A 23,554-nucleotide genomic window follows, 5' to 3' on the forward strand; every position below is an offset into this window, starting at 1 on the left:
CCTAGAGTTGCTGCCTTTCAGCTCCACAGACCTGGGTTCGATCCAGGCTACGGGTGCTGCCTGTACGGAGTTTGCACGTTCTCCCCGTGGCCTGCGTGGGTTTTCTCCGGGAGCTCAGGTTTCCTCCCACACTCCAAAGACATCCAGGTTTGAGGGTTAATTGGCTCAGAGAAAAATGGTAAATAGTCCCCCAGTGTGTTGGATAGTGCTAGTGTACGGGGTGATAGGTGGTCGGCGCGGACTAGGTGGGCCGAAGGGCCTGTTTCCCCTCTGTTTCTCTAACAAATCTAAAAAAAAACAGTTTGTAACCTTAGTTAATGAAAGGGAGGAAGAGGAAGCCCTGAGTGGCTGAGCAGATTGATGCAACAGCAGGGTCTTCAGTGTAAAATTAATTTTGAACTTAAAATATTCCTGAGGTATTGGGTTCCAAACAAACCTCCCACACAATCAGCCACGCAACACACACAGCAGATGGTGAAAATCTGAAGTAAAACTAGAAATAGCTGGAAAACACTCAGGAAATCAGGGAATATATTTGGAGAGAGATTCGGAATTAATATTTCATCAGAACCAAATAGACTGTTTGAGATGAAACATGGAGTCGCAGAGTCACACAGGCATTAAAACAGGCCCTTTGGCCCATCTCATGTATGGTGAGCAAGATACATGACTAAGCTAGTCCCATTTAGTCATAGAGAGATACAGTGTGGAAACAGGCCCAACTTGCCCACACCGCCCAACATGTCCCAGCTACACTAGTCCCACCAGCCTGCGATTGGTCCATATCCCTCCAAACCTGTCCTATCCACGCACCTGTCTTACTGTTTCTTAAATATTGGGGTAGTCCCAGCCTCAACCACCTCTTCTGGTACTCAAAAAAGCTGGAGAAACTCAGCGGGAGAAACTCCCGCTGAGTTTCTCCAGCTTTTTTGTGTAACCTTCGATTCTCCAGCATCTGCAGTTCCCTCTTAAACACCTCTTCTGGTAGCTTGTTCCATACACCCACCACCCTTTTCTCATGTTTGACCCATATCCCTTGAGATCTTTCCGGTCCATGTAATGTCCAAGTGTCTTTTAAATGCTGTTCTAGTATCTGCCTCAACCATTTCCTCTGGCAGCTCGTTCCATACACCCACCACCTGAGTGAATGGGTGAAGGGAGGAGAAGTAGGAGGCTTGACTGGACAGAATGCAGATTAAATGATGAGGAACGAAGCAACAGGGCATGGCAAAACATTTATAGAAGTAATTCTATCCCATCTTAGTTCAACATTTGCCATAGAGGGAGTACAGAGAAGGTTCACCAGACTGATTCCTGGGATGTCAGGACTTTCATATCAAGAAAGACTGGATAGACTCGGCTTGTACTCGCTAGAATTTAGAAGATTGAGGGGGGGGGGGATCTTATAGAAACTTACAAAATTCTTAAGGGGTTGGACAGGCTAGATGCAGGAAGATTGTTCCCGATGTTGGGGAAGTCCAGAACAAGGGGTCACAGTTTAAGGATAAGGGGAAAATCTTTTAGGACCGAGATGAGGAAAACTTTTTTCACACAGAGAGTGGTGAATCCCTGGAATTCTCTCCCGCAGAAGGTAGTTGAGGCCAGTTCATTGGCTATATTTAAGAGGGAGTTAGATGTAGTCCTTGTGGCTAAAGGGATCAGGGGGTATGGAGAGAAGGCAGGTACAGGATACTGAGTTGGATGATCAGCCATGATCATATTAAATGGCGGTGCAGGCTCGAAGGGCCGAATGGCCTACTCCTGCACCTATTTTCTATGTCTCTATGTTTCTATGTTTCTAACTTCTGTCTGTCTACGTTTGGCAAAGATCTCCATACCGTTCCCACTGTCTGTCATGACCTCGACAGTTTCCATTTTCCATGTCCTCACCGATGTACTGTAGAGGATACAGCTCGAAAGCTCATATCACCAGACTCAGGAACAGTATCTTCCCTTCTGTTATCAGGCAGCTGAATGGTCCTTCCATAAGCTAGAGCACTGTGCGATTCACTTCAACCCCGTTGCAGACATTGGACTTTGTTGCTGGTATTGTACTGTATTGTATTCAAATTTATTGTATTCAAATTTATTGTATTCAAATTTATTGTCATTGTCTCAATTAGAGACAATGAAATGAATTTCCCATTACAGTCAGTATCATAAAAATAAAAAAATAATAAATAATAAAACATATTAAAAATAAAACAGAATTAAAAAAAAATCACAAACACAGAAAGTCCACAACACAACACAGTGGCACCAAGGTGAGGAAGGCACCATAGTCCAGCCAGCCTCCCCTCCGATCTTCCCAGATGTTCACCCGTGGTCGGGGCCTTCCGAGCACCCGCAGTCGCCACCCCGGGCGGCCCGATGCTCAGGCCCTCTCGCCGGGCTGATGGAACGCCGACGCCGAACCCCGACGGTGAAAATCCTCCTCAGCGGCCCGGACCTCCCCGATCAGCCGCCTCCCACCGGAGTCCGCAGCTCCCGAGTCCGCAGGCCGAGCCGGGCAGAGTCGCAGGACCCCACGATGTTTGTCAGCGCCGCCCGCGTTGGGAGCTCCGCGAACCACAGCTCCAGGATGTCGGTGCCGCAGGCCCAGCACTCCGGGCTCCAGACGGCGATCCCCGGTAAGGCATCGCCAGCCCCGCGATGTATCAGCGCTGTCCCGCCGCTGCTGGAGCTCTGGTCGGTCCAGGCAGGAAAGGCTGCGCCAATCCAGGTAGGTAGGCCCTCTGTGGGGGGAGGGGGGGAGGACGCAACTCGAATAATAGTCGCGTCCTCTCCAGGAAGCGACTGAAGGATGGTATCCCCCGCACCGTACCCTCTTCCCCCACATAAAGACATTAAAAAAACATAAAAAACACACTTCAACATAACAAAAAACAACTGATGCACTACAATATTGACAACTATAATCTCTACTCTCCATCTTCCCTTTTGCTCCACCTATTATACTTGCGTTGATTCTATTTATGTGTATGTACAGTATATTTATGTATCGTGTGTCTGTTGTGTTTGGATAGCATGCAAAACAATGCCATTTACTGTACATAGAAACATGGTAAATATAGGTGCAGGAGTAGGCATTTTTGGCCCTTTGAGCCAATATGTTCATGATTGATCATCTAAAATCAGTACCATGTTCTTGTTTTCCCCCCATATCCTTTGATTCCTTTAGCCCTGAGCCACATATAACTGTCTCTTGAAAAACTTCCAGTGAATTGGCCTCCACTGTTTTCTGTGGCAGAGAATTCCACAGATTCACAACTCTCTGGGTGAATTTTTTTTTCCTCATCTCAGTCCTAAATGGCCTGCCCCTTATTGTTAAACTGTGACCCCTGGTTCTGGACTCCCCCAACATGGGGAACATTTTATCCTGCATCTAGCCTGTCCAATCCCTTAAGAATTTTATATGTTTCTATAAGATTCCTTCTCAACCTTCTAAATTCCAGTGAATACAAGCCCAGTCGACCCATTCTCTCATCATATGTCAGCCCCGCCATCCGTGGAATTAACCTGATGAACCTACGTTGCACTCCCACATCAGCACCCTTGGTGCACATGACGATAATAAACCTACATCTAAAAACCGAAACAAACTCTGAACTTGTCAAGATATTTCACTGCTTTAAGCACGTATCTTTCCTTCTGTTACCTTAATATTTGATTGCACTTATGTAATTGGCAGAGTTAGATTTCCATGATGTGCAATGTGCCAGAATAATATGAAACCAATTATAAAGCCTAACGTTGTTGCTATCAAGAAGATGACAACCCTTCCATCCTAACGATGAACATATATGCAGACTTAAATATCCAGATTAAATCTTTAGATGAGAGGATTAAAAACTAAGGCTGCAGCTTGAAATGCCCTCAAGTTCATTATTTTTTAATAATAAAATACTTCCATAATATCCATTTTGAAATGTCAGTGCGGGCTCTAATGTAGCCTGGCAATGTCCTTCTATCTTTAATAAAATGCTTTCCAATCTTATAGCTTTGAACTGTTTGTTAAAAACACATTCCATTGACATGTTTCCATGGTTTGCGCTAAATTAATGAACTTTCCTCAATTATTTTTAGCAACTTCGATTTGGCGATGCAGATTAACATGACAAGTGACAAGTAATTTGTGGGATCAGTTTTTATGAAAAACCAGAGACATCCTATCAATGCGGAACTGTATTCCTCTCATAGAGTCATAGTGTCATACAGCGTGGAAACAAGCCCTTGCCCACGCCGACCAACGTGCCCCATCGACACTAATTCCACCAGTCTGTATTCCTCTAAACCTTTCCTATCCATGTACCTGTCCAAATGGTTCTTAAATGTTTTTGTACAGTAGTACTTGCTTCACCTACCACCTTTGGTAACTCCCCCATCCCTCTTTGTGACAGAGTTGCCCCCAAGGTTCCTATTAAATAATTTCCCTCTCACCTTAAACCCATGATTCCCCCACCTAGTTTAGTTTAGAGATACAGCGTGGAAAATGGCCCCTCGCACACTGAGTCCATGCCGACTGGTGATCGCCCCACCCGTACACTAGCTCTATCCCAACACAAGGGACAATATACAGAAGCCAATCAACTTACAAACATGTTCGTCTTTGGAATGTGGGAGGAAACCGTAGCAGCCGGAGAAACCCTACATGGTCACAGGGAGAAGGAACAAACTCCGTACAGACGGCACCTATAGTCAGGATCAAACTGGGGTCCCTGGTGCTATAAGGCAGCAACTCTACCACTGCACTTTGAGTAAAAGACTCACCCACTCTCACCTCATGATCTTACACACCTCTATAAGATGACCTTTCAACCTAATGGAGCGAACTAAAGGGCCTGTCCCGCTGTACGAGGTAATTCAAGAGTTCTCCCGAGTTCTCCCCTGATTCGAGCTCGTGTAATGTGTGTAGCGGGTACGTAGGGGCTCGTACGAGTAAAAAGTACCAATTTTTTTCATCACCAGTATTTTTTTTACTCGTGGACATTTTTCACAGTGTTGAATAAAACGTCACGAGTTTACCGGATTTGCCGAGTACCTGCCGTTACTCGCACGAGCCGCTATGTGACATCCACGAGCCCCTACGTACCCGCTACGTACATTACACAATCTCGAATCAGGGGAGAACTCGGGAGAACTCTTGAATTACCTCAGCAACAAAAATATATGTATTTTTCAATCACAACGATCGAAGTGCAAATATGTAAATAAAAAATAATATTAAATAATTAAATCGTATTGTTGTCACATGTTGTTCCAATCACTCAGATACTTTTAACAAATCTGAAGAACATAGAGACATAGAAAATAGATGCAGGAGTAGGCCATTCGGCCCTTCGAGCCTGCACCGCCATTCAATATGATCATGGCTGATCATCCAACTCAGTATCCTGTACCTTCCTTCTCTCCATACCCCCTGATCCCTTTAGCCACAAGGGCCACATCTAACCCCCTCTTAAATATAGCCAATGAACTGGGCTCAACTACCTTCTGTGGCAGAGACCAAATCTTGTGCGAGAAAATAATCTAAATAAATTAGCTATTATAAGTAATAAACTAAAAGTGTTGGAGCCTTGCTTACTTTTATGGAAAATTACACGCTATTTTGTGCTAATATTTGAAACTCAATGGAATTATTAATCAAACATTGGAGAAATAGCTAAATGGCAGTCTAATGAAATGGAAGAATGATTTTAATTCCCATGAGTTTTATTCTAGATAGCTTTAAGCAATAAATTTAACTGCCCATCAATTTGTAAGTGAGGCTAAGATTAACATAACTCACCAAAGACTCTTCGACTGCCCATGTGCTACTTACTCCAAGTTACAATTGGATTTATTATAGTCGCAAAGTGCTTTGGCTTTTGTGGTCAAAATCCTAATGGGCCATTGACTTGTGTAAAAAATATATTTAATAATGAACAGAAAAACGATTTCCTTTGCTCTATAGATGCTGCTGCACCCGCTGAGTTTCTCCAGCACTTTTGTCTATCTTAAATACAAATGTTTTAAATGCTTCCTGATATTTAGATGCTTTTTTTTAGAGATGCAGCATGGAAACGGGCCCTTCAGCCCGTCATGTTCATGCCGACCATCGATCACGCAGTCACACCAGTTCTGTGCTTCCCCCACTTTCGCATCCACTCCCTACACACTAGGGGCAATTTACAGAGGACTAATTAACCCAATCCAATCACCCATTCACACTGGTTCTATGTGTTAAAGAAGGAACTGCAGATGCTGGAAAATCGAAGGTACACAAAAATGCTGGAGTAACTCAGCGGGTGCAGCAGCATCTATGGAGCGAAGGAGATAGGCAACGTTTCGGGCCGAAACGTTGCCTATCTCCTTCGCTCCATAGATGCTGCTGCACCCGCTGAGTTTCTCCAGCATTTTTGTGTACCCACACTAGTTCTATGTTATCCTGAATTTCTCATCCACGTTGGATGCGATTTAATTTGCGTCTTTGGGACGTGGGAGGAATCCGGAGCACCTGGAGGAAACCCAGGCGGTCACAGGAAGACCAGGTCACAAGCAGAACGTGCAAACTCCGCACAGACAGCACCCGAAGTCAGGTTCGAACCCTGGGTCTATGGCGCGGTGAGGCAGCAACTCTACCAACTGCGCCACCGACTCCCGTCTATATATTTAATGGAGGGTTGATTCTTGGTAAATAATAATAAAAGTTGAGTGGGAATTGCAAGAAAAAGTCCAATGCAGGAATATCATCTAGAATTGAGAGGGCGTAGAACTGATTATTATTTAGCCATCTCCTGTTCTACTGCAGAGAGAAGGAAGACATCGTTTTCAAAGGAAAAAGTGCTGGAGATAATTCAGGTGGTGTGGTGGGATTGGGCGGAGAGGGGATGGCAATAGAGTGAGTGAGAATTGGGATGTGGTATTGGGAAGGGAAAAAAGAATATGGAAACATAGGGAGGAGGGAAGCCAGCCAGGGCTAGAGAGCTTCAGGAAGAGAAGAGGTTCACAAGTTCACAAGTTAAAGGAGTAGAATTAGGCCATTCGGCCCATCGAGTCAATCCACCACTCTACCATTCAATCACAGCTGACCTGTGCCTCCTAATCCCATTTTCCTGCCTTCTCCCCATAACCCTTGACACCCATCCTAATCAAGAATTTGTCTAACTCTACCTTAAAAATATCCACTGATTTGGCCTCCACAGCCCTCTGTGGCAATGAGTTCCACAGATTAACTGCCCTCTGACTAAAAAAGTTCCTCCTCACCCTCTATCTAAAAGAGCGCCCTTTAATTCTGAGGCTATGACTTCTGGTCCTAGCCTCTCCCACCAGTGGAAACATCCTCTCCACATCCACTCTATCTTTGCCTTTCATTGTTCTGTATGTTCCAATGAGGTCCCCCCCTCAACCTTCTAAACTCCAGCGAGTAGAGGCCCAGTGTTGTCAAACGCTCATCATATGCTAACCCCCCTCATTCCTGGGATCATTCTTGTAAACCTCCTCTGGACCCTCTCCAGAGCCAGCACATCCTTCCTCAGATATGGGACCCAGATTTGCTCACGGTACTCCAGATGCGGCCTGACCAGCGCCTTGTAGAGCCTCATCATTGCATCTCGTGGGTGATAGAGATGCAATGTCCGAATGAAGCTCTTGTGCGAACGAGGGTGGGGACATAAAAGGAGGCGGCACGATGGCGCAGCGGTAGAGTTGCTGATTTACAGCGCCAGAGACTCAGGCTCAATCCTAACTACGGAATGCTTGTCTGTGCGGAGTTTGTACATTCTCCCCGTGACCTGTGTGGACTCTGGTTTGTCACCCTCACTCCACAAAGACTTACAGGCTTGTTGGCAAATTTGCTTGGTAAAATTGTAGATTGTCGCTCGTGTGTGTAGGATAGTGTTAGTGTGCCGGGATCGACGGTCTGTTCCCGTGTTGTATCTCTAAAACTAAATCTAATAACTAAAGTAGAGAAGTGGGGGTAAAGGAGACAAAATGGAGGAGCGAGAGGAGATGTGGAGCATGGGAGACGTGTGGGATGGAGCAAAGACAGAAATGGCTTGGGACGAGGGAGAGAGAGGGAGAGTGGTGGGGGAGTGGGAGTTATTGAGGGTGCACGGGTTTCTGTGTATGCTGGAGATGTTAGGAGATATATCTTTGGGGAAGGGAGGGAGAGGAGCTGAATGTTTTTATGTAATCTTAAATTCCACCACTGTCCTCCTTCATTTAATACACTGACTATTGGCACAGTGGAAATATATTGCCCTGTGGTGCCACCCTTCTAGTGGTGGGCTGCCATCACAGGTATTGAGTTGAATAAACGCAAATTGTGTTCGGGACCAAAGTTCATCCTACACGTTATTTACTACGGACTATTTGAATTTATCTTCCCAAAGGACTCCTGGACAGCTTGGAAAGAGTGGATGAGGAGAGGATGTTTCTACTAGTGCAAGAGTCTAGGACCAGAGCCACCACCTCAGAGTTAAAGGACGTTTCTTCAGGAAGGAGACAAGGAGGAATTTCTTTAGTCGGAGGGTGGTGAATCTGTGGAATTCTTTGCCACAGAAGGCTGTGGAGGCCAAGTCAGTGGATATTTTTAAGTCAGAGATCGATACTTTCTTGGTTATTACGGGCGTCAGGGGATTATGGGGAGAAGGCAGGAGAATGGGGTGACGAGGGAAAGATAGATCAGCCATGAACGGTGGAGTAGACTTGATGGGCCGATTGGCCTCATTCTGCTCCTAGCACTTATGAATTTATCAGCTTATTACTCACTGTGTTAACTTAATTAGCAGATTAAAATAAAATTGGCCAGCTTGTATATATTAGAGCTACCTCGATAGACAGCGATTGTGATATAAACATTCTCTGAGTTGGTTTTATCATTGAAATGGAGAAAGTGGTTTAGCTTCGAGAGATATCTAATTTATATTTGTAGGTAAGAATGATTCCCTCCTACATTTACTTCAGTGGGAAATTTCTGTTTGATTTGATAGGAGAGTAATGATTTGGTTAAAATAAGTCTTACGTAAAATACAAGAGCAGACTCAGGTAAAGTGATACATAGATGAAATCATTGATTTTTTTTCACCCGAGGAGGTACATAGTCGTCAAACAAATGTAGATGGGCTCTTAAGAACAAAATTGGGGAAACTACATTTAATTTTATTTTTGTAATAAAATAAATGCCCACATTTATATTGGGGCCAAAGATAAATGATCTTTTTAAAATGTAATAATTTGTGTAATGTGGCACGGTGGTGCAGCGGTAGAGTTGCTGTTTTACAGCGCCAGAGACAAGGGTTCGATTCTGACTACGGGTGCTGTCTGTACGGAGTTTGTACGTTCTCACCGTGAACTGCGAGGGTTTTCTCCGGGCGCTCCGGTTTCCTTCCACACTCCAAAGACGTACAGGTTTGCAGGGTAATTGGCTTTGGTAAAATTGTAAATTGTCCCTAGTGTGTGTAGGATAGTGTTAATCGCTGGTCGGCGCGGACCCGGTGGGCTGAAGGGCCTGTTTCCGCATTGTGTCTATGGAAAAAAAATAACCTCATTTGCACAAGTGGCATCTGGCGGCTATTTTAACACGAGCCATATCTTAATTCTGCAGCAGCTCGTCGGGTATTGGGAGGTGTATTTCATTGTTCGAAATCAATGCATCCAGATTGCATGTTACGAGTTTGGAATCACACGTGATGGCGAGTCTGTACTGATGCATGGGCTTTGACAGCCAGATACCTAAAGATCAGCATCATGCTATTATGAGGGGATTGATCCTGCTCGGAAAAGACCGCACAGAAAAACTGCAGAGACAATGGGGCTGTGTTTGGGAAAACTTGGATGGAAAAATAGTAATGACTCGACTGGTAGAAGGGAGCGTGTGTTAGTGAAATCCAAAGACATCTGTGTCTAATCAGCTCGGATGGACTGACTGGCTGAGTCATTCCTTATTGTACTCAGGAAAACACAGACAACACAGAAAAAAATGAGCATTTGGTTTGAGTTTAGTTTAAAGATGCAGAACTGAATATGTTTGTTGAACCCGTAACTCTCAACTAAGCAGCATTGTCTCTTACCGTAAAACTATAACTTTAGACTTTAGACATATAGCGCAGAAACAGGCCCTTTGGCCCACCGAGTCCGTGCCGGCCAGCGATCCCCGTACACTACCACTATCCTCCTACATGCTTGGGACCATTTACAATTTTACCAAAGCAAATTAACCTACAAACCTGTACGTCTTTGGAGTGTGGGAGGAAACCAGAGCACCCGGAGAAAACCCACGCGGTCACAGGGAGAACATACAAACTCCGCACAGACAAGTGCACCCGTGGTCAGGATCAAACCCAGTTTTCTGGCGCTGTAAGGCAGCAACTCTACCACTGCGCCGTGCTGCCCGGATGTAGCTGCTGGTTTTGCCATTATGATGCAAGACCAGCAGAGATACAACACGGAAACAGGCCCTTCGGCCCACAGAGTCCGCGCCAACCATCGACCACCCATTCACACTAGTCCTATGTAATCCCACTTTCTCATCCACCCCCCGCACACTAGGAGCAATTTTACAATTAACTCATAAACACACATGTCTTTTTTGGATGTGGGAGGAAACCCAGTGTACCTGGAGACCTACACGGGTCACAGGTAGAACGTGCAAACACCACACAGATAGCACCCGAGATCAGGATCGAACCCGGGACTCTTGTGCTGGGAGGCAGCAGCTCTACCGCTGCACCACTGTGCCACCCCTAATCCAGCTACCTAGTTCAGATTTAGGTTTTGAATTATTTGAGTCGGGACCCTTCTTCAAAGTGATTGTTGTTGGGAGGAGACAGCTGCAAGGGAGGTGCAGGTGGGACAAAGACTGGCAAGTGATAGGTGGATACAGGTGAGGGAGGTTTGGATTGGCAGAAGGTTGGACAAAGGCCAGAGGTGAATAGACAAAAGGTAGTGAGATAAGGAGAAAAGGAGAAAAGATGCATGAAATGTTAAACCGGACGAAGGAATATCGATGGCCTAAAATTGGAAAATTCAATGTTCATAGAAACATAGAAACATATAAAATAGGTGCAGGAGTAGGCCATTTGGCCCTTCGACCTGCACCACCATTCAATATGATCATGGCTGATCATCCAACTCAGTATCCTGAACCTACCTTCTCTCCATACCCCCTGACCCCTTTAGCCACAACGGCCACATCTAACTCCCTCTTAAATATAGCCAATGAACTGGCCTCAACTACCTTCTGCGGGAGAGAATTCCAGAGATTCACCACTCTCTGTGTAAAAAATGTTTTTCTCATCTCAGTCCTAAAAGATATCCCTTTTATCCTTAAACTGTGACCCCTTGTTCTGGACTTCCCCAACATCGGGAACAATCTTCCTGCATCTAGCCTGTCCAACCCCTTAAAAATTTTGTAACTTTCTATAAGATCCCCCCTCAATCTTCTAAATTCTAGCGAGTACAAGCCGAGTCTATCCAGTCTTTCTTCATATGAAAGTCCTGACATCCCAGGAATCAGTCTGGTGAACCTTCTCTGTACTCCCTCTATGGCAAGAATGTCCTTCCTCAGATTAGGAGACCATACCAATGTTCCAATTACATTGGGAAATTATAGGAACTTATCTGGAATATTGCATACATTACTGTTCTTATTTAATACATGTATATGTTTTATATATGCACTACCCTTTGAAAGGCACAATTTCCACAGCTGAGGAGCTCTTTTTATGTGCTGTCTGTGTGGAGTTTACACGTTCTCCCTTTGACCACGTGGGTTATCTTCGGGTGCTCCCACACTGCAACGACGTGCAGGTTTGTAGGTTAATTGGCTTCAGTAAATTGCCCCTAGTGTGCTGGACAAGACTGGTGTATGGGCGATCGGTGCTGACTCGGTGGGCTGAAGGGCCTACTTCCATGCTGTATCTTGAAACTAAACATTGATGGAAGGCAGGATTTAGTACATTGGAAGTGGAACAGAGAAGTTTAATACATCATTACCTGAGATGGATGTGTTGTCTCATAAGGAATAGTTGGACAGTCTAGGCTGATATTCGTTTGAGGTTAGAAACATAGGAAGCAAAGACTGAAGCCTATTAGACCTGGAGAAGTCTTGACAGGGTGGATCCAGAAACTATGCTTCCTCTTGAGGGGTGATATGGAACAAGGGCTCAGTTTAAATTAAGGAGTATTTTTTAAGCCAGAGGAGTACTTTTTTCTCTCAGACAGCTTTATGTCTTGACAACTCTCGTTCTCAAAGTGAGATTCTTCGAGTATAACTAAGACGGCGATAGACAGATACTTGAGCAGGAAACAGGTGAAATGACAGAGGCTGTGCCAATGGATATTTTTAAGGCAGATAGATAGATTCTTGATTAGTTACGGGGAGAAGGCAGGAAAATGGGGTTACGAGGGAGCGGTAGATCAGCCATGATTGAATGGTGGAGTAGACGTGATGGGCCAAATGGCCTAATTCTGCTCCTATCACTTACGAACTGATGAAAGATTACCATAGATGGACTGGAAATCAAGGGTGATCTTGAAATCAGACCAGCTATTATCTTTTACATGGCAGAGTAGGCTTAAGGAGTTGAGCTTCTAATATGTACTAGACTAAGTGGGACCCGTTGGGTCCTAGCTTCACACGGGATAACGGAATAACCTACCTCTCCACCAATTCCAATATTGTTTGCCAGTGGTAGCATTACTACACTAGTGCTAGCATGGTGTTGTGGGCCGAAGGGACTGGTTTCCAGAGGGCTAGTATGGACATTGTGGGCTGAATGGGTCACACACACACACACACACACACACACACACACACACACACACACACACACACACACACACACACACACACACACACACACACACACACACACACACACACACACACACACACACACACACACACACACACACACACACACACACACACACACACACACACACACACACACACACACACACACACACACACACACACACACACACACACACACACACACACACACACACACACACACACACACACACACACACACACACACACACACACACACACACACACACACACACACACACACACAGAAACACACACACACACACACACACACACACACACACACACACACGCACACGCACACGCACACGCACACGCACACGCACACACACACACACACACACACACACACACACACACACATGCGCACACACACACACACACATGCATACACTCACACACACACACACATACACACACACACACACACACACACACACACATACACTCACACACACACACATACACTCACAAACACATACACACACACTCACTGACTCACACACCATATATATGGCAGTAAGCTTTCTTGAATACTCACACGGCTGAGCACGGCCTCTCCACTTTGGGGATTCCGCAATCAGCGGAACTTCCGCAATCAGCATGACCACTGCACTTACCGGAAATTACGCAATCAGCACGACCTCTGCACTCACAGAAATTTACACAATTAGCGCGACCTGTCCACTAAGCGGAAGTTATGAAATGAGCGGGACTTTTGAACCAAACACTATCGGACCTAATAAAGCATTTATTCCTTCAAACACAGTTGGACCGAATAAAGCATTGCACTCTCAAGCACAGGCAGGGCAGCAGGCCAAGCAACTCATGGCATTGTCATTAAGGGCTAACAAATCATTTATTGCAAGTACATTGCAGACTCACAGTTCAGATGATTCACAGCTTAGAATGAGAGTCATGGTCTCTCCCTCGCGATCTTGCAGAGTGACTGAGTCATGTCCAGGCATCCGGGGTTTTCCTGTAGTCCCCCCCCCCCCCCCCCCCCCCCCCCCCTCCCCAGAAGGGGCGTTACCTTCATCGCGGAGATTGACAGGCGAGAGGATCTCAAGGTATTTTAAACACTCATAACTTTTTTTATTTTTCATCGATGGGAAAAATCTTCAGGGCCTGCTCAGCGGAGGAGGACTGTGAGTAAGATGGCCAAAAATCATAGCGATATATGATAGTGTTTTTTCTAAAATCAATATACAGCGCAGACAGAAAATGGTCAAGATGACACTTTTATTTATATAGATGTCAGTAAATTCTACGATTTGCCAATATTTTCTTGACCAATGTAATAATTTTCTGGTCGTTAAACTTCTGACCGGCTACTTTGTACACACAAATGTTAATTTCCACAATAAAATTTCCAATTAGATTTGAGTAAAATGGTACGAATGGCACTCCACCGCTGTATTCAGACACAGAAATTTGAAACGGTGTGACTCTAATCAGTAACCAACACTCCCATTCTGTGAGGGAGAACGGGATATACCAGTTAGACATACAGGCAGAGATGTTCCTTGGAATATTCATATCTTTGGTTGTTAATCTAATTTCAGCTTTATTGGAGTCCTAATCAGTAATTTTTCTGTCATTTTTGTTTTGCAAGGATGACAAACGCATATAGTTAACTTTGCAATGACCTTTCGCAAGCTTGGTGCAATGAAAAGGAATTAATAAGGAAATAATCCATCATTGCTGACAAGTTTATTTAGATTGGTGGGTTAGTCGGTCTCAGCAGCCTATACGGCCATTTCCGCACGGCGCTTATTAAGCGTTATATGTCACTGGTGTCTTCAATTCTAATGAGGAATTTAATTAAGATCCGATCCTTGAAATATAATTGTAAAAATGCTGAGATCCTTGCCTCACTTCGATTGAACCGTAATTAAAAGTATTCAAATCGAGCTACAGTTTTGCACTAAGTATAACCCTTCCTTCAGAAGTTAATGTGAAGATTTATTAAGGATATGGCCAAATATTCCTCTGAGTGTTTGCCCACTCACAAGATGTCTGGAGCGGCTCCTCGACACGACTGCTTGCATGTGAGGATTGACACAATAGGTTGGAGTGACTCAGCGGGTCAGGCAGCATCCCTGGAGAAAAGGAACACAGGTGACGTTTTGGGTCGAGCCTCTTCCTCAGACTGGGATCAGGGGAAAGGGAAACGAGAGATATAGACGGCGATACAGAAGGATATGGAACAAATGAATGGAAGATATTCAAAAAGGCAATGATAGTCAAGGAAGTGGGGTACAGTCTCACCCCTTAGGAAGGGCCTGAAGCTTGGAAAACAATTGGCATGAGGTTCGCAAACATCCCAGACTCCTGCCTGAAGAAGTTCACAAGTTCATAAGTTCTAGGAGGAGAATTAGGCCATTCGGCCCAACAAGTCTACTCTGCCATTCAATCATGGCTGATCTATCTTTCCCTCTCAACCCCATTCTCCTGCCTTCTCCCCATAACTCATGACCGTTGGCCCGGATGGGGGAGCCTGGCCATGTCGGCCCCTGCCCGTCCCCACGAAGACCAGAAGATGGAGCCGGACGCGATTGGCGAGGAGTGACGCTGGGAGGAGTGGAGAGGGAACCGCGGTCAGGCCCACCGCGCCCGCGAGTTCGGCTACAGGGGCCACACTTAAGGTAACAAAAGGTGGACCGGCGAGGACAAGGACATTGGCGTCCAAGGAAGGAGATGGCTGGAGGCCGCAGCAGCCTGGGACTTGCCTGGAACAGGAGCATGGGCTTTGGAAATGGTTCCGAAACATGACGCCTCTTGTATACAGGCTCAGTAGACTAATTCTGCACACTTTGCTAAATGGGATTGTGCGTAGAGTATGGCCAAAGGCCCCTGAACCGTATGCAAACTAAGAATTTCACTGTGCATTTGCCCATGCGACAATAAGGTGCCATTGACCATGGACCACCATTGACCATTGCGGATTGGGGGTCTGCTAACACTCTACTGGACTATTGGTCGAAAAAATAATTTCACTGTGTTAGCACTTTGCACATGTGACAGTAATAACAATTGAACCATTTATTTCCCTCTCTCACCATCCCTCCCTCATCCTATTTTTTAAGAAAGAACTGCAGATGCTGGAAAAATCGAAGGTAGAGAAAAAATGCTGGAGAAACTCAGCGGGTGAGGCAGCATCTATGCTGCCTCACCCGCTGAGTTTCTCCAGCATTTTTTCTCTACCTCCCTCATCGTAGTTCTCCAGCTAGTTTGACGGCTCGCCTGATTAAGTTTTACTTTCTACGCCTCGTTGTCACCTTCCCCTAGAAAACAACCATCTATTCTACATTTTCTTTGAGCTGCGTCCCCTTTGATCCCTCGATTTCACACCTTACCCTTCCCTATCTCTCGTTCCCCTCTCCCCCGACTCTTGGTCTTGAAGAAGGGACTCGACCCCCCCCGAAACGTCACCCTTTGATTCATTCACACCAGAGATGCTGCCTGTCCCGCTGAGTTACTCCAGCATTTTGTGTCTATCTTCGGTGTAAACAATCATCTGCAGTTCCTTCCTACACAGGCCTACCGAAGGCTGAGAGATGAGAGGAGACAGCAAGGGCTAACAAAATTGGGAGAATTCAATGTTGACAACGTGTTTAAGAAACCGTTTGGGCAGTCTGCATCCTGGGGGCATGAACATTGAATTCTCCCAATTTTGTTAGCCCTTGCTGTCTCCTCCCCTTCCTCAGCCTTCGGGCAGTCTCCCATCCCTCAGCCTCCGGTCTCCTCCTCCTCCTTTTTTTCCTTTCTTCTCCCCCCCCCCCCCCCCCCCCCCCCCCAATCAGTCTGAAGAACGGTTTCGGCCCGAAACATTGCCTATTTCCTTCGCTCCATTTCCATAGATGCTGCTGCACCCGCTGAGTTTCTCCAGCATTTTTGTGTACCTACCTGTAAACAGGCATTGGCACAGGTCGAATGCAAAACCTCCCATCCAGAAAAGGAGCGGAGATGCAAGCAGGCATTGACCATTAATGCCCCTTCAGTCGACAAAGAGGAAACTGGGAGAAAAACCCGCCTGACCTAATTAGCGTCCTGCCTCGTCTGATCTTCCAGTGAGTGCATCAGGGGAAAATCCCAGTGGATTGTCAACAAACCAGACACTTAACTCAATGGAAAATGCAAGCAGAGTGGAAATAGGAGCCTCATTATTAATAAATGGGACGGAGAGAGGAGGGTGGTGGTGGTGGTGGTGGTGGTGGAGGGAATTAAAAATTTAAAGTTACAGTCCGCATCCTCCGACTGCTGTAAGTGGCCCTAATGCCCATTTTGACTGAGTAAACCCGGTTTAAATTGAAGAAGGAACTGCAGATGCCGGCTTAAACTGAAGCTAGACACAAAAAGCTGGAGTAACTCAAGATACGAGATACAAGATACATTTAATTGTCATTTGGACCCCTTGAGGTCCAAACGAAATGCCGTTTCTGCAGCCATACATTACAAACAAATAGACCCCAGACACAACATAATTAACATAAACATCCATCACATTGCTGTGATGGAAGGCCAAATAAACTTGTCTCTCCACTGCACTCTCCCCCCCCCCCCGATGTCAGAGTCAAAGTCAAAGCCCCCGGCTGGCGATGGCGATGGCGATTGTCCCGTGGCCATAACTCGGCGGGGCAGGCAGCATCTCTGGAGAGAAGGAATGGGTGACGTTTTCGGGGTCGAGACCCTTCTTCAGACTGGCTAGGGATAAGGGGAACGAGACAGTTCCCCTTAGACGGTGATGTGGAGAGATAAAGAACAATGAATGAAAGATATGTAAATAAAGTAACAATGATGAAGGAAACAGGTCACTGTTACTGTTTAAGAAGGAACTGCAGATGCTGGAAAATCGAAGGTACACAAAAATGCTGGAGAAACTCAGCGGGTGCAGCAGCATCTATGGAGCGAAGGAAATAGGCGTTGCCTATTTCCTTCGCTCCATAGATGTTGCTGCACCCGCTGAGTTTCTCCAGCATTTTTGTGTACCTTCACTGTTACTGTTGTTGGGTGAAAATGCTGCCTGTTTGGTAGTCAACAAAATAGAGAGAGCACAGAGGAGATTTACTAGAATGTTGCCTGGGTTTCAGCAACTAAGTTATAGAGAAAGTTTGAATAAGTTAGGGCTTTATTCTTTGGAGCGCAGAAGGTTAAGGGGGGACTTGATAGAGGTCTTTAAAATGATGAGAGGGATAGACAGAGTTGACGTGGATAAGCTTTTCCCACTGAGAGTTGGGAAGATTCAAACAAGGGGACATGACTTCAGAATTAAGGGACAGAAATTTAGGGGTAACATGAGGGGGAACTTCTTTACTCAGAGAGTGGTGGCTGTGTGGAATGAGCTTCCAGTGAATGTGGTGGAGGCAGGTTCGTTTTTATCATTTAAAAATAAATTGGATAGTTATATGGACGGGAAAGGTATGGAGGGTTATGGTCTGAATGCAGGTGTATGGGACTAGGGGAGATTACGTGTTCGGCACGGACTAGAAGGGTCGAGATGGCCTGTTTCCGTGCTGTAATTGTTATATGGTTATATGGTTAAAATGAGAAGCTAGTGTGAGTTGGGTGGGGGAGGGATAGAGAGAGAGAGGGAGAGAGGGAATGCCGGGGTTACCTGAAGTGAGAAAAATCAATATTCATACCACTGGGCTGTAAGCTGCCCAAGCGAAATATCAGATGCTGTTCCTCCAATTTGCGTTTAGCCTCAGAAGATGCAATACCTGTCCCTATACCTCCTCCTGCGACTCTATCCAGCGACCCGGACAGTCCATTCAGGTTAAGCAGAGGTTCACTGGCACCTCCTCCAACCTCATCTACTGTATAAACGCAAATCTTAAAAGTTGTCTCCACTCCTTCTCCCCCCACTCCCCCCCTCATTTAACGTACACTGTGCTTTAGCCATCTTCTTACAGCGCCAACCTTCCTGTTCATCGCGGCGTGTGTCTGTTTCACCTTGGTGTTGCACTGACTGTGTGGGTTTTTTAGACAGGGCAAGTGGGGGAAGCGCTGTCTAAAAAATTCACACGGGCTGGTGAAGGAAACGATGTGTGTGTGTGTGTGTCCACTCTGACAGTCGCCGGTCCAGTTCCCGGTTTTTCATGCGACTGCCGGCAACTTGACCGTCGCCGGCAGCCCGCTGAAAAATCATCGAAGTGTGACATGTCCATAATATATAATTCTAATTTCAACTGAACAAGAATGTGCATGAATTAGGCAGCATGGTGGCACAGCGGTAGAGTCGCTGTCTTTCAGCAGCAGTGACCTGGGTTTGATCATGACTAAGGGCTTTGTCTGTACAGAGTTTGTACGTTTTCCCTGTGACCGTGTGGGTTATCCCCAGGTGCTCCGGTTTCCTCCCACACTCCAAAGACGTACAGGTTTGTCGGTTAATTGGCTTTGGCAAAATTGTAAGTTATCCCTAGTGTGTGTAGGATATTGTGAGTGTACGGGGTGATCGATGGTCGGCGCGGACTCAATGGGCCGAAACATTCTGGCTCTTATGATTACAATCGATCCATTTACTGTGTATAGATATATGATAAGGGAATAACGTTTAGTGCAAGGTAAGGCCAACAAAGTCCGATCAAGGATAGCCCATGGGTACAAAATCAACCCTTGATGTATAAATGGTTAACCTTCTCAGTATTACTGAATTTTAAGAAACTTTGTGAAAGTAGAGGCATACACAACCAAACCCTCGAGGAAACATCCATGATAAATTTAGCAGGGGAATCTCCAGAACCAATGGTGATATAATTCAGGGCTAAATGACACCAGTGTTGTGAGATAAATTAAACTTTCACTACTCGTAATTAACTTAATTTTATTTAAGCTTTAAGCAACTTATTTCTGCAATACAAAAACTCAGAAACGTCTGGCAAACATGGCTGATTCCGCAGGCTGTTCCCGCCCGAAATACTTCGCACATGCGCACACTCCAGAAATGTCCTGCGCATGCGCACACACTAGAAGAGCTCCGCACATGCGCACATGCGCCCACTTCATTCTCCCCTCCTATTTATAAGTTGAGACGGTCAGGAGGTTTAATACGTCTTGATGACCATCGCAGCACTGGAGCCTCAGGAGATAATGGTGTTTCAATAGCTGGGGGTAGATATATTGCTTGGTCATCAACTTCACTCATATTGTTATTTAGATTTTCAATTTTAGAATTTCTTGTAAAAGTTTCCATAGAGGATGCTGGAAGTGTTGGAGGAAGTTCCTGATTAGTGTTATCAGGAAGTGACGGAGCTGATAGAGAAGATGGACATGGTGCAAGGTCACGAAGTGAGACAGTTGACTGACGTCCATCCCGATACTTGATAGTTGCATTAGAAGGGTTGACATCAGTCAGTTCAACTTCATCAACAAAAGGTTCATTCTTATTTAATCGGACATACCGACGAAGCAACACAGGCCCAGGGCTCGTCAACCATGATGGCAGAGAAGTACCACTAGAAGAACGCTGTTTGAAGTTAAAGAACCGTTCGTGTGGAGTAGTATTGGTAGCAGTTGACAGTAGAGATCTGATGGAGTGTAATGCATCTGGTAGAACACATTCCCACTGCTGATCTGGTATATCATTCGACTTTAAAGCCAGTTTCACTGCTTTCCAAATGATTCCGTTATACCTCTCAACCTGACCATTTCCAATAGGATGATATGGTGTTGTTTTACTTGTTGCAATTCCTCTCTTAGAAAGGTAATCCTTTAAAGCTTTTGACATGAATGAGGTGCCCCGTAATGTATGTAACTTGGAAATCCACAGAATGAAAACAGTTGATCTAAACATTTGATAACCATAGCAGCTGAAATATTTGGACAAGGAAAGGCAGATGGAAACCTCGAATATTCGTCAACTAAGGTAAGTATATAAAATTTTTGAGGATGGTAAAGGCCCTTTGAAGTCAATACTCAAACATTCCATAGGTTGAGTAACCATATAACATATAACCATATAACAATTACAGCACGGAAACAGGCCATCTCGACCCTTCTAGTCCGTGCCGAACACATAATCTCCCCTAGTCCCATATACCTGCGCTCAGACCATAACCCTCCATTCCCTTCCCATCCATATAACTATCCAATTTATTTTTAAATGATAAAAACAAACCTGCCTCCACCACCTTCACTGGAAGCTCATTCCACACAGCTACCACTCTCTGAGTAAAGAAGTTCCCCCTCATGTTACCCCTAAACTTCAGTCCCTTAATTCTCATGTCATGTCCCCTTGTTTGAATCTTCCCTACTCTCAGTGGGAAAAGCTTTTCCACGTCAACTCTGTCTATCCCTCTCATCATTTTAAAAACCTTTATCAAGTCCCCCCTTAACCTTCTGCGCTCCAAAGAATAAAGCCCTAACTTGTTCAACCTTTCTCTGTAACTTAGTTGCTGAAACCCAGGCAACATTCTAGTAAATCTCCTCTGTACTCTCTCTATTTTGTTGACATCCTTCCTATAATTAGGCGACCAAAATTGTACGCCATACTCCAGAATTGGCCTCACCAATGCCTTGTACAATTTTAACATTACATCCCAACTTCTATACTCAATGCTCTGATTTATAAAGGCCAGCACACCAAAAGCTTTCTTTACCACCCTATCTACATGAGATTCCACTTTCAGGGAACTGTGCACAGTTATTCCCAGATCCCTCTGTTCAACTACATTCTTCAATTCCCTACCATTTACCATGTACGTCCTATTTTGATTTGTCCTGCCAATATGTAGCACCTCACACTTATCAGCATTAAACTCCATCTGCCATCTTTCAGCCCACTCTTCCAACTGGCATAAATCTCTCTGTAGACTTTGAAACTCTACTTCATTAGCCGCAACCCCAAATATCTTAGTATCATCTGCATACTTACTAATCCAATTTTTCCACACCATCATCCAGATCATTGATGTACATGACAAACAACAGTGGACCCAACACAGATCCCTGTGGCACCCCCCTCGTCACTGGCCTCCAACCTGACAAACAACCATCCACCATTACTCTCTGGCATCTCCCATTCAGCCACTGTTGAATCAATCTTACTACTTCCACCATTAATACCCAACCATTGAACCTTCTTAACCAACCTTCCATGAGGAACCTTGTCAAAGGCCTTACTGAAGTCCATATACACAACATCCACTGCGTTACCCTCATCAATTTCCCGTGTAACATCTTCAAAAAATTCAAGAAGATTAGTTAAACAAGACCTTCCAGGCACAAATCCATGTTGACTGTTCCTAATCAGACCCTGTTTATTCAGATGCTTATATATATTATCTCTAAGTATTCTTTCCATTAATTTGCCCACCACTGACGTCAAACTAACAGGTCTATAATTGCTAGGTTTACTCTTAGACCCCTTTTTAAACAATGGAACAACATGCGCAGTACGCCAATCCTCCGGCACTATTCCCGTTTCTAATGACATTTGACATATTTCTGCCATAGCCCCTGTAGTAGCTTTGATCAATCTTCCTTCTTCAGGACGGAAGAACCTTGGTTTTAATTCAGCACAGATTCTACATGAAGCACACGTCATCTTCACATCTTCTGTAGAGAAAGGTAAATTTTTGGAACGAACACAGTGTAACAAACGAGTGACTCCAGGATGACACAGCCCATTGTGAAGATCAGTGAGTGCAGAAGAATGAACAGAGGCACAAAATGCTCGAGTTAATGTGTCCGGAGCAACATTATCCTTACCAGGGCGGTACTCAATTGAATTTGATTATGCAGATAATTCAATCCTCCATTCATGAATTTTACTATTTTTAATCTTCTTTCGTTTCCGATTATCCAGCATAAAAGCCACTGAACGCTGATCTGTTATCAAAGTGAAGTGCTGGCGAGCAAGGAAATGACTCCATTTCCTCACTGCTTCAATAATTGCTGTAGCTTCCTTTTCGACGGATGGGTAGTGCAATTCACTACCTTGGAGAGTACGAGACATGAAAGCCACTGGTCGTCCTCCTTGATTTAATGTTGCTGATACTGCTAAATCAGAGGCATCACATTCAACAACAAAGGGGAGATCCTCATCGATGGCGTGCAATGTCGCAGATTCCAATTGTTTCTTTAAAGAAGTAAAGGCACCAATTGCTGTAGAGTCAAGGGGGAAAGATTTTGCTCTAATCAAAGGTTGAATTTTGTCAGAAAAATTTGGTATCCATTTAGCATAATATGCAAACATCCCAAGAACCCTTCGTAGAGAGTTTAATGTTGCTGGAACAGGTATCTCTTGGAGTGGGCGGAGTCTTTCTGGATCAGGCTTGATTATATCATTTCCAACCCAATAACCAAGAATATTAATTGATGATACTGATGTTATTGACTTAGCCTCATTTAATGTTAGAATTTTAGAATGTACAACATCTAAAAACCGTTGTACATTTTCATCATGTTCAGTTTGGTCTTTTCCTGCAATAGTGATATTATCAAGATAAGGGAAAGTATCTTTAAGGTTTTCCTGTTCAACAAGTTTGTCCATCTCTCTCTGAAAAATAGCCACGCCATTAGCTACCCCAAAAGGAACTCTGCAGTAGTGATATAATTTCCCATTTGCTTCAAACGTAGTGTATTTCTTCTCTGATTCCTTCAGAGGAATTTGATAGTAAGCACTTATTAAGTCAGAAGTAGAGAATATCTTATACTTAGCTAATGTATTGATAATCTCTTCTATTCGAGGTAATGGATATGCATCAAGCTCCGTGAACTGGTTTATAGTTTGAG

Source organism: Leucoraja erinacea, chromosome 11, assembly GCF_028641065.1.
Source record: "Leucoraja erinacea ecotype New England chromosome 11, Leri_hhj_1, whole genome shotgun sequence".
In the NCBI taxonomy this organism is placed as follows: domain Eukaryota; kingdom Metazoa; phylum Chordata; class Chondrichthyes; order Rajiformes; family Rajidae; genus Leucoraja; species Leucoraja erinaceus.